The sequence below is a fragment of the Rhinoderma darwinii genome, chromosome 4 (assembly GCF_050947455.1).
Source record: "Rhinoderma darwinii isolate aRhiDar2 chromosome 4, aRhiDar2.hap1, whole genome shotgun sequence".
Taxonomy (NCBI): domain Eukaryota; kingdom Metazoa; phylum Chordata; class Amphibia; order Anura; family Rhinodermatidae; genus Rhinoderma; species Rhinoderma darwinii.
The window spans coordinates 122,445,760-122,458,115 of NC_134690.1; positions in this window are offsets into that span (position 1 = coordinate 122,445,760).

Sequence of the window (12,356 nt, forward strand, 5' to 3'; positions counted from 1 at the left end):
TACAGCAATTGCGGACTAGAATAGGACATGTTCGATATTTTTATCATTTCTACGGCACGAACACACATCCGTAAATGTATGGAAATGTGTCCATGGCCAATAGAAATGAATGGCTCCGCAATTTCATCCATAATTACGAATGAAAACTACGGTCGTTTGCATGGGGCCTTAGTTTTTCTTTCTGCCCTGAGGGTGTTTACTGAATGTGCTCAATAAAAGACATGAACAGTGCAACTGGTTGTGTATTATCAGTTTAGTTAGATTGTGTTTGTCTATAATTGTGACTTAGATAACAATCAGACCACATTGTATTATTATTTACAAAATATAGGACTTGCAAAAATCTTAATTTCAAAATAAAGATTTTATGGCTACACATTATGAAGGGTATTATCTCTAGGCCAGGAAAGCAAGAGCTAAGAAGATAAGTGTACAGCTTTCTGTTTTTGAACTGTACCTGTAGAAGTTGGTGCCATACTGATAAAAAGGGAACACATGTCTTTATATTCGAATATAGATAAATAATAATAGATTAAAAATGATCCTCTTTAGCCATACAGGTCAGAGATCAGGGAAATACGGGGTATATGCTGGAGAAGCTAAGAGCTACACTATATGGACAAAATTATTGAGACACCTAGACATTACATCTACAGGACCTTTTATGACATTTCATTCTCAATCCATAGGCAGTAATATTGAGTTAGACCACTTTGCCTCTAAAACCCCTTCCACTCTTCTGGGAAGACTGCTCACAGTGGCAGCTGATATTTTCCCTTTAAAGCGGCTCTGTCACCAGATTATAAGTGGCCTATCTCCTACATAATCTGATCAGCGCTGTAATGTAGAGAACAGCAGTGGTTTTTATTTTGAAAAACGATCATTTTTGAGCAAGTTATGAGCTAGTTTAGATTTATGCTAATGAGTATCTCAATGGACAACTGGGCGTGTTTTTACTTTTTACCAACTGGGTGTTGTACAGAGGAGTGTATGAGGCTGACCAATCAGTGACCAATCAGTGTCCTGCACTTCTCATTGTTCCAGCCCAGCATGATCCACAGCACAGTGTGATTGTGCAGTGAAAGAAGTAAACACGCCCAGATGTTACAAACACAAGACACGCCCAGATGGAAAGAGAAAACACGCCCAGTTGTCCATTAGAAAGGTTAATTTGCATAAATATTAAATTGCTCATAACTTAGCCAAAAATGATCGTTTTTAAAAAAAACTAAAAAAAACGTTACTGTTATCTACATTGCAGCGCCGATCAGCTCCTAAGATAGGGATTTGATAATCTGGTGACAGAGCCTCTTTAATTCTATGGCGGTATAAAGGGAAGCAATATTCTGTCACTTTCTATCGTGGACCCTCCGCTGGCAGTATTGTTGGGATCACTCTGCTCACACAGTTTATCAGGGAGCACTCTGCTGGCACTGTTTATGTACTATCACTGTACAGTTTATTGGTGGTACTCTGCTGTTACTGTTATGGGATCACTCAGATTGTGCTGATGAAGGAGGCAGTGTAGCTGTAATTATAGGGGCAGCGTATATCTCAAATCTCCCTGAAGATGATTTTTAAAGAAGACAACTATAGTATAAATCTGCTACAAAAAAAATGAATTTGTCTACACAACCAGAAGCCGACATAAATACACATAATTTATACACTAACACATTTACATATATATATATATATATATATATATATATATATATATATATATATATTTTATTTTTTTTTTATTTTTTTTATTTTAGAAGCTACATTAGTAACTGAAGAATGAATAGTAAATGTATGAATGGTGTGTTCTTCTATAAGTATGCCTTTCCTGCCACCTAGTGGTTATCATAAGTATCTCACGCACAAAGTATAAATCAGTGGTCCCCAATACCAGGCCGTGGATCATTGGGTATCGTGCCGCAGGTGGATACGCTGCGTAGAGTTACATTGCATATCCACCCGGTGGCCGCGGGGAATTCTGGGTGAAAAACCGCACCAAAACTGTGGTGCAGTTTTTCACCCGGTACATCCGTTGCAGAAAACTGCAGCCTGTGTTTGGCAGCAGAGGTCACATGGGATGAAACGTCATCCCAGGAGGCCAGCCTGGAGGAAGAAAGACAGACTTCTGGTTAAGTATAAGATTTTTTTTTTTTCTTTACGGGTTGCGTTTTTGCGTCGGAATCGCTGGGATTCCACTGCAATAAACGCAACAACTGCTATTTGTTGCGGGTTTTACCTTTCATTTAATTCAATGGGGAAAACCTGCAACAACTAAGCAGCGTTTATGCAAATACAGTTGACATGCTGCGAAATGAAACACAACACCGCAGGTCAATTTCTGAGTGTTTTTTTCACTCACTATTTACGCAGCGTGTGGATGAGATTTGTTCTCTCTCATTCACTTTGCTGCTACTATATTTAACACTTGCTTGCGCCAGTTATGTGGCGCAGAATACTGGCCTAAGGTATACCACCCAATAGGTGGTCTAAAGTAGTTAAAGGAGTCTAACATGCGCCAAATCTATCAAACAGTGTGCACGTCATTAAATAGAATTTGGCGCATCTTCAGCCTTAGCACCTCTAGCTTTAGGCTATTTTTAAGTTAATATTTTTATCCATCAGCGTGACATAGCACAATTATCATTACGAACTATTTTTTAAAATACTGATTGAAAAGGAATCTCCCCTTGTAAAGGGGCCTGTAATGAGAAGAGGAGCAGAAGGCAAAACAGGCAAATGACCCACAGGCGGGTGTGACATGACACGGAAGTTAGTGCAGTAAAAGTACAACTAAAGTCCATCACATTTAATCCATTATTGTCTTTCTATATTGAATAAATGTGAAAGGAAAGGTAGTACTTCCTAACAGAACAATGATTTTTTTGTACTCATCGGATAATTTGAAGCATAAAGGGTTATGTCACAGAATAGGTAATAAATGTTTGACTGCTAAGGGCCCCAGCGATCACTAGAACGGCGGTCATGAGGTTCCCATTCCTCCTCACGGCACGTGTGCGGTGAGGAGGAGTATAAACGGAGTGGCAGTCAGGTATGTATACTGCCTCTCCAAAGTTTTTGGGGCTGAAGGAAACAGCTAGCGTTTGTGCCCCCCATTCTTGCGGTCAGGGGGGTCCCAGCAGTGGGGTCCTTAACAATCATACATTAATGCACTCAGCCAATGGCTATCTCATAGCTTACTAATAAAGTCAATTATATTCTCATGTAATCATCTGATCTTTTGGAACTATGGCTATAGTGATTGGTTGCATATTGTAGTAGTGTCTAGTATTCAACTTATATTAGTTTGTTACCATTGGGTATGTACCTTCTGTTATTTATATCTTGTCTATCTCATGTGTTTGGCCAGCTTAAAGAGGCTCTGTCACCAGATTTTGCAACCCCTATCTGCTATTGCAGCAAATCGGCGCTGCAATGTAGATTACAGTAACGTTTTTATTTTAAAAAAACGAGCATTTTTGGCCAAGTTATGACCATTTTTGTAGTTATGCAAATGAGGCTTGCAAAAGTCCAAGTGGGTGTGTATTAGGTGCGTACATCGGGGCGTTTTTAATACTTTTACTAGCTGGGCGCTCTGATGAGAAGTAACATCCTCTTCTCTTCAGAACGCCCAGCTTGTGACAGTGCAGATCTGTGACGTCACTCACAGGTCCTGCATCGTGACGGCCACATCGGCACCAGAGGCTACAGCTGATTCTGCAGCAGCATCAGCGTTTGCAGGTAAGTCGATCTTACCTGCAAACGCTGATGCTGCTGCAGAATCAACTGTAGCCTCTGCTGCCGATGTGGCCGTCACGATGCAGGACCTGTGAGTGACGTCACAGATCTGCACTGTCACAAGCTGGGCGTTCTGAAGAGAAGAGGATGTTACTTCTCTTCACAGCGCCCAGCTAGTAAAAGTATTAAAAACGCCCCGATGTACGCACCTAATACACGCCCACTTGGACTTGTACTTTTAAACACACCCACTTGGACTTTTGCAAGCCTCATTTGCATAATTACAAAAATGGTCATAACTTGGCCAAAAATGCTCGTTTTTTAAAAATAAAAACGTTACTGTAATCTACATTGCAGCGCCTATCTGCTGCAATAGCAGATAGGGGTTGCAAAATCTGGTGACAGAGCCTCTTTAAACTTCAATGGGGTTTCCACAATCCAGTTCACATGCTGTGGGTAATTTCCACGCAGATTTTTTTCCCCCATAAAATAAATATATATTTGATAACGATCGTAATGACCATTAGAATAACGTTAACTTCTTGTGTTTAACGCATAGTAAACAGCCAGAAAAACAATAGTTAACCCCTTCCCCCTGCTTGCATTCTGGGCCCTAATGTCCAAGCCATATTTTACATTTTTCCATTGTCACATTCGAAGTGCTGTAACTTTTTTATTTTTGCGTCGGCATAGCTGTATAAGGTCTTGTTTTTTGCGGGACGACTTGCAGTTTTTATTGGTACCATTTGAGAGTAGATGCGACTTTTTGATCACTTTTTATCACATTTTTTTTAAGTCAGGATTAACAGAAAACAGCAATTTTTCCATTGTTTTTTATTTTATTTTTTACGCCGTTCACAGTGCTGGTTAAATAATGCAATAGATTTATAGTCGGGGTCGTTACGGACGCGGCGATACCAAATATGTGTAACTTTTTTGCTTTATTGTATTTTTTGTTAATAGTAAAGCAGTTTGTAAGGGGAAAAAGTGGGTTTTTCATTTTTTTTGTTTCACTTTTTTTTTTTAATTAACTTTATTAAACTTTTTTACTAGTCCCACTAGGGGACTTCACTATCCTCCGATCGCTATTATAATACACTGCAATACTTTTGTATTGCAGTGTATTACTGCCTGTCCGTTTAAAACGGACAGGCATCTGCTAGGTCATGCCTGCGGCATGATCTAGCAGGCATTCGCTCCAGGCAGACCTGGGGGTCTTTATTAGACCCCCGGCTGCCATAGAAGACACAGACACTCGGCGATTTTATCGCCGGGTGTCAGTGAGATGAGAGGGAGCTCCCTCCCTCTCTCCAAAACCATTCAGATGCGGTGCTCGCTATTGTGCACCGCATCTGAAGGGTTAAACGGGTGAGATCGATACTAATATCGATCTCACCCGGCAGAGCAGGGACGCCCCCAGCCCTCAGCTGCCTCTGGCAGCTGAGAGCAGGGAGATTTCACGGCTCCCTGCTCTGTTTACTTATTCCGATGCCGCGACGTAAAAAGTCTATGGCATCGGAATAAGGCCCGTTAGTGACCGACGTAGAAACACTATGGGCCGGCCACTAATGGGTTAATCTGGCATCTGAACAATACACAGAAACTATAAGTCTATATGGTTTTCTGGCATGAAGGGACACAGTAAAATATGTCGCTCTCCTCGCTCTCGTGACCCCCGACAGGCCCTCCCACCCGACGCCCCCCCTGTGGGGTCCCCCCACCCAACCCGACACCCCCGTCGCTAGATGTATTGTTAGTGTGGACGGTGTGCGGAGCTAAGCTTGTCAGATGTAGCAGTGCTGAGTGTGTGTGTCTGTGTAGCAGAGCTGAGTGCGTGTGCGTCTGTGTAGCAGAGCTGAGTGTGTGTGTGTCTGTGTAGCACAGCTGAGTGTGTGTGTGTGTGTCTGTGTTGCAGAGCTGAGTGTGTGTGTGTGTCTGTGTTGCAGAGCTGAGTGTGTGTGTGTGTGTGTGTGTCTGTCTGTGTAGCAGAGTTTAGTGTGTGTCTGTGTAGCAGAGCTGAGTGTGTGTCTGTGTAGCAGAGCTGAGTGTGTGTGTGTGTGTGTCTGTGTAGCACATATGGCGTATGCACGGGCGCCGCTGATCCTTCATAGCCGCTTATTAGCTATTGTGCACCGCATCTGAAGGGTTAAACGGGTGAGATCGATACTAATATCGATCTCACCCGGCAGAGCAGGGACGCCCCCAGCCCTCAGCTGCCTCTGGCAGCTGAGAGCAGGGAGATTTCACGGCTCCCTGCTCTGTTTACTTTATTCTACAGCAGCGACGTAGAATAGCGGCGCTCTAGAATAAAGCCCACTAATGACCGCCGTAAAAAGGCGTATCGGCGGTCATTAAGGGGTTAAAATACAGGGAGCCAGGGAAACTGCAGCTTGTGTGAAATTTCAGCATGGTGCAGGGGAGGAGGGACACTGGTCAGATCTAGTTGGGAGAGATTGAGATTATAACATGCATATACTTGGTCTCATAAATGCTCATTTTAATATCTGGCAAAAATATTATTCGTTTCCCGACATCCGCCGTGTATATATACGGCGCACGTCGGGTGGGGGAATATTGAACGGGCTCAAGGGCTGAGCCCGCTCCATAGAATAAGCATGTAGGCTGTGTGTTACAGCCGACACTCCAGGGTAAAAAAAATATTAAAAATTAAATGTTAAAAATAAAATCCTTTTCCCATTTTCCCTCAAGCACAATGTCAAAAAAATAAAAATTAACATAACTGGTATCAACGCGTCCGTAAAAGTCTGAACTATTATAATATATCATTATTTAGTCCGCACAGTGAACGCCGTAAAAAATAAAAACATTAAAATGCCAGAATCGCTGTTTTTTGTTCACTTCACCTCCGACACAAAAAAATGAAATAAAAAGTGATCAAAAAGTCTCATGTACCAAAAGAAACTACAGCTCGCCACATATAAAATATAAGCCCTCATATCGCTCAATCGACGGAAAAATAAAAAAATTATGGCTAAACACAAATTTTTAACAATCACTTTTTTCCAAAGTAGTAAAACATAAAAAAACGAGATAAATTTGGTGTTGCTGTAATCATGTCGACCAGCATAATAAAGTTAAGTTAACATGCCGTTTTTACCGCAAGGTGAATGCCGTAAAAAACAAAACCCCCCCCAAACAGTTTGAGGAATCGCTGTATTTTTCCTATTCCACCCTACAAATATTTTTTTCTAGTTTCCCACTACATTATATGGTACAATAAATGGTGCAGAGAAAATCTGCAACTCATTTTGCAAAAAAAAAGCCCTCATATGGCAATATTAATGGAAAAATAAAAAAAAAGTTATGGCTTTTGTAAGGTGGGGAGGAAAAACCAAAACTGAAAATACAAAAAATGGCTCCGGGGGGGAAAGGGTTAATTCTGGTGACAAATACTCTAAGGCCTGATTTACATGAGCGTGTGCGTTTTGCGTGCGCAAAAGGCACTTAACAGCTGCGTGTGTCATCCGTGTATGATGCGCGGCTGCGTGATTTTCGCGCAGCCGCCATCATTATGACACTCCGTTTGGATGTTTGTCTTCAATGGGTGCGTGATGCGCGAACAGCGCACAAAGAAAGGACATGTCGTGAGTTTTACGCAACGCACTCGCGCTGCGCAAAATTCACGCACTGTCTGCACTGACCGATAGCCTAATATAGGTGCGTACGACACGCACGTCGCACGCGCGTATATTACGCTCGTGTAAATGATGCCTAAAGGCTATGGACACCTTTGAAAGGCAAATTTTTTTTTTTTTAATAAAAAGGTTAGTCAGTGTGTTTGGTGCAACTTTATAAATACTTTTTATTAAAAATTATTTCAACTTTTTGAGATACAGCTGCTCTGTATTGTCTATAAAGAGCAGCTGTATCTAGCACTATTACCTGGATCCGTCAGTCCCACGGACCTGACGGGTTCAGTGACAGGGGGTCTTGCATATCTCTGACACACAGTATCAACCAGTAATCTGACACATCTAAGTAATGAACTTCGATGTGATAGTTAAGGCTTTGTTCACATCTGCGCCAGGGCTCCGTTCCGTCGGAATGGAGCCCTGACTGACACAAACGAAAACCATAGGTTTCCGTTTCCATCACCATTGATTTCAATGGTGACGGATCCGGTGCTAATGGTTTCCATTTGTCTCAGTTGTGCAAGGGTTCCATCGTTTTGACGGACTCAATAGCGTAGTCGACTACGCTATTAAGGGGTTAAAATACTATTTATTTTTTTTTTAAAAACAATTGCTCCCAAAATGGAGCAATATATAACTGCATTGGTTAAATCTCTGAAAGAAGCTGTCCAGAAATAGATGGCTTTTTATTTTTGGAGAAAAGAAGACATAAGTACATCTGACTTTACCATGAAATGCTCCATTGTCTGCCAGGAAGTGTCTGCAGTACTGCAAGGGACGGGGCTTCTCCAGATTCCACGAGCTCATTTTTCACTTTGGTTGTATTCACATGCAGATCTCTCCTGAGAAGACAGATATACTTTTAATCAGATTGTAGAGTTTATTAAGAAATCAGACAGGTCTACTTGTATTTGCCTTACAGCTACATACTGTAAATCAATTATACAGAAAATAACCTGTAGATCCTCTGCATGACAGAAAATCATGTTGAAAACTGTTAGGGCATGACCACACATGGCGGAATTCCTCCGCAACTGTCCGCATCAATGCCGCACAGAATCTGCGTTGCAGATTCTGCAGCGGATCTGCACAAAATGTGCAGAAAATTGATGCGGACTGGCCGCTGCGGACTGCAGGAAAAGTGCTTCTCTTCTCCCTATTCAGTGCAGGATAGAGAGAAGGGACAGCACTTTCCCTAGTGAAAGTCAAAGAAATTCATACTTACCGCCCGTTGTCTTGGTGACGCGTCCCTCTTTCGGCATCCGGCCCGACCTCCCTGGATGACGCTCCAGTCCATGTGACCGCTGCAGCCTGTGCTTGGCCTGTGATTGGCTGCAGCCGTCACTTACACTGAAACGTCATCCTGGGAGGCCGGACTGGAGACAGACGCAGGGAGTTCTCGGTAAGTATGAACTTATATTTTTTGTTACAGATACATGTATATTGAGATCGGTAGTCACTGTCCCGGGTGCAGAAACAGTTACTGCCGATCGCGTAACTCTTTCAGCACCCTGGACAGTGACTATTTACAGACGTCTCCTAGCAACGCTCCCGTCATTACGGGAGCCCCATTGACTTCCTCAGTCTGGCTGTAGACCTAGAAATACATAGGTCCAGCCAGAATGAAGAAATGTCATGGTAGTAAAACCAATACGCTCCGCAGCACACATAAGATCTGCGGACTTCATTGCGGAATTTTGACTCTCCATTGAAGTCAATGGAGAAATTCCGCCATGAGTCCGCAACCAGTCCGCCACTCCTCCGCAACAGACAGAGCATGCTGCGGACACCAAATTCCGCTCCGCAGCCTATGCTCCGCAGCGGAATTGTACGCATCGTGTAAACGAACACTGCTAAATTAAAGTGAAAGTCAATGGAGAAACGGCTCCGCTGCGGATTAACGCTGCGGAGTGTCCGCAGCGGAATTTAAGTGAAATTCCGCTATGTGTGAACCCGCCCTTAAATGTGCCTCTCATCTCCAAAAAGAACAACTCATATATGAAGCTAAAACAGATTGGGGAGCTTTATCAATACCGCTTGGACCGAGTGTCCCACTAAGGGCACGGCCAGACGTGGCAGAGTTTTTCCGCTGCAAATGTTGGTGCAGATTTGGGGAAATTACGCAACGAATCTGCACTAACATTTGCATATTTGACAAGTAATTCAGACGTTGGCGAAAACACAGAAGACTTGCCACAGATTTCAGTTTTTGCATTGCAAAGGCTGAAATCCGCAGTGAAATTCCGCTTCTTCTCCGCAACAGACAGTGCATGCTGCGGAGGGAAAATTCCACACCGCAGCCTATGGTCCGCAGCGGAGTTTTCCACAATGTCTGACCTAACTTGCCTAAAAATGTATTGAAACAAATGTAAAAAACGGCCGCAGGAGAATTCCACAGCAATTCCGCCACGTCTGGCCGTGCCCTAACACAATCTTATGTGTATTGCCAGCTGTAGAAACAAACTTTTGATTTAAATGGCATCGTCTCTAGAACATAAATAGGTGCAATTGGGCGCACTGCAATATTTTTTTTATTAAACAGTAGCGTACCAATCCTATTACTTTTGTTTTCTTGGGGTTTTACACTGCAGTATACAAAATTGTATGTAGAAATTATTATTTTTGTTCATATGAGTACTGTGATGCTTTAAATATAAGCAGTTCATTGAACATTTCCAATAACTGACTCTTTGGCCTTGTCTACACAGTGCAGATTTGATGCAGAATTTGCATGTATTTTTTTTTTTTTTGCCAAAACCAGGAATGGAACCTAAACAGAAGAAATTTATAAAGGAAGGCTTTAAAGTGTCTCCTCTCCTGGATATAATTCTGGATTTGATTTAAAAAAAATGCCTGGAAAATCTGCATCATATCTGCACTGTGTGAACAAGGCCTTGAGGAGAAAACCACGGCAAAAGTGCATGTATTAATAAACAGTTTTGCAGTAGAGATGCAGTTTTGGTATGTTTGAACATTGGCCTATCTTGGGTCTTAAGGACGAAGCATCTTTCATCATTATTCATCTTTGCATTCTGACTTTTTTTTATTTTTCTGTCGATGATACTATATGAGGGCTTGGTTTTTGCTGGACAAGTCATATTTTTAATAGATTTTGGGGTACATATGGATTATTGATTAGCTTTTATGGAGGGAATGGAAAAATGCAGGAATTCCACCTTTGTTTCTTTAATTTAACCGCACATTGAACAGACTAAAAAAAAAAGAAAATCTGTTAACTTTATTATATGGGTCATTACAATTGTAGAGAAACCATATATGTGTTTTCAATAAATAAAACCAATTGTTACCACGCCGTTTACCGTGCAGCATAAATAATATGTTACCTGTTTTCTGTGGGTCGGTACAATATTTTTATGTTTTACTACTTTGCACGATAATAGCAAAGTTCAATGGAAAAAAATATTTTTTTATGTCGTTGCAATCCAAAAGCCATAACTATATTATTATGTAGATGTAGCCGTATGTGAGTTTATTTTTGGCAGGAAATGTTATATTATTTTTTAACAGAACCATTTTGGGGTACATATAAATAAATGATTGACTTTTATTGTTTTTTTTGGGGATGGGAAAAAAAAGCATTTCCACCGTTGCTTTTAGCATTTTTTAATGCCGTTCAATGTGTGGTTAAAATAATCTGTTGACTTTATTATGATACACATAACACATAACTTTATTATGTGTATTTGTAAGGCTGGGTTCACACGACCTATTTTCAGGCGTAAACGAGGCGTATTATTCCTCGATTTACGCCTGAAAATATGGCTCCGATACGTCGGCAAACATCTGCCCATTCATTTGAATGGGTTTGCCGACGTACTGTGCCGACGACCTGTCATTTACGCGTCGTCGTTTGACAGCTGTCAAAAGACGACGCGTAAAATTACAGCCTAGTCAAAAGAAGTGCAGGACACTTCTTCGGACGTTTTTGGAGCCGTTTTCTCATAGACTCTATTGAAAACAGCTCCAAAAACGGCCGAAAAAACGGTGCGAAAAACGTGAGTTGCTCAAAAAACTTCTGAAAATCAGGTGCTGTTTTCCCTTGAAAACAGCTCCGTATTTTCAGACGTTTTTGGCTCAGCGTGTGAACATACCCTAATAAATAAAACCACTTGTTATGGGCTGTGAAGAAAAGCACCAATTAACAAGGCAGCTCATTGATCGGTGCTCGTTTGTAGTAGATGATCCGTTACGTATGGGGACGAGTGACCACAATTGTTCCTCCCCATACATGTTTACACAGGAAGATGTACTGCCAACCTGCGACCATTTTATTAGCTGCATAAATGAGCAGATCAGCCGATTGGCTAATTGTTGATATGTCAATAAATCGGGAACAAGCCTTTATATGAATGCTTGTTTGCACGATCATTGTCCCTTGTAAAAGGGACTTTAGGGTGTCTTTACACACTAAGGCGGGATTCACACGACCGGGTCCCACCCGAGCCCGAGTATCGGCCGGTAAAATCGGCCATTTTTCCCGGCCGGTTTGCATTATTTTTGCATCCGTTCCGGGCCGGGCAGATCTGGACAGTGACATCAGCAGCAACTCCTGAAGGGGAATCCCCATGTCTTCGGGGATTCCGCTTCAGGAGTTTCCCCTGATGTCACTGCCCAGATATGGACAGAGACATCAAGCGCTCTGTCCAGGAGCGGAATCCCCAAACACACGGGGATTGCGCTCCTTCAGGGAGCTAAAATGGAGCTAGCACATAGCAGAGCAGGGAGATACCTCCCTGCTCTGCTATAGTGGCGTCGCTACAGTAGTAGCAGCCGCACCAGCAGCAGCTGCTAGCGGCGCCATGGAAGGTGTCGCCGGGCCAGGGCGCTTTTAAAACAAGCAGGGGAAGGGAGCCAGCGCAGCGCTCCCTTCCACCTGCTGTACACCCTGGCCCTGCCACACAGTGTACAGCGTACAGCCATTCGTCCGAATGGCATCAACTCCTC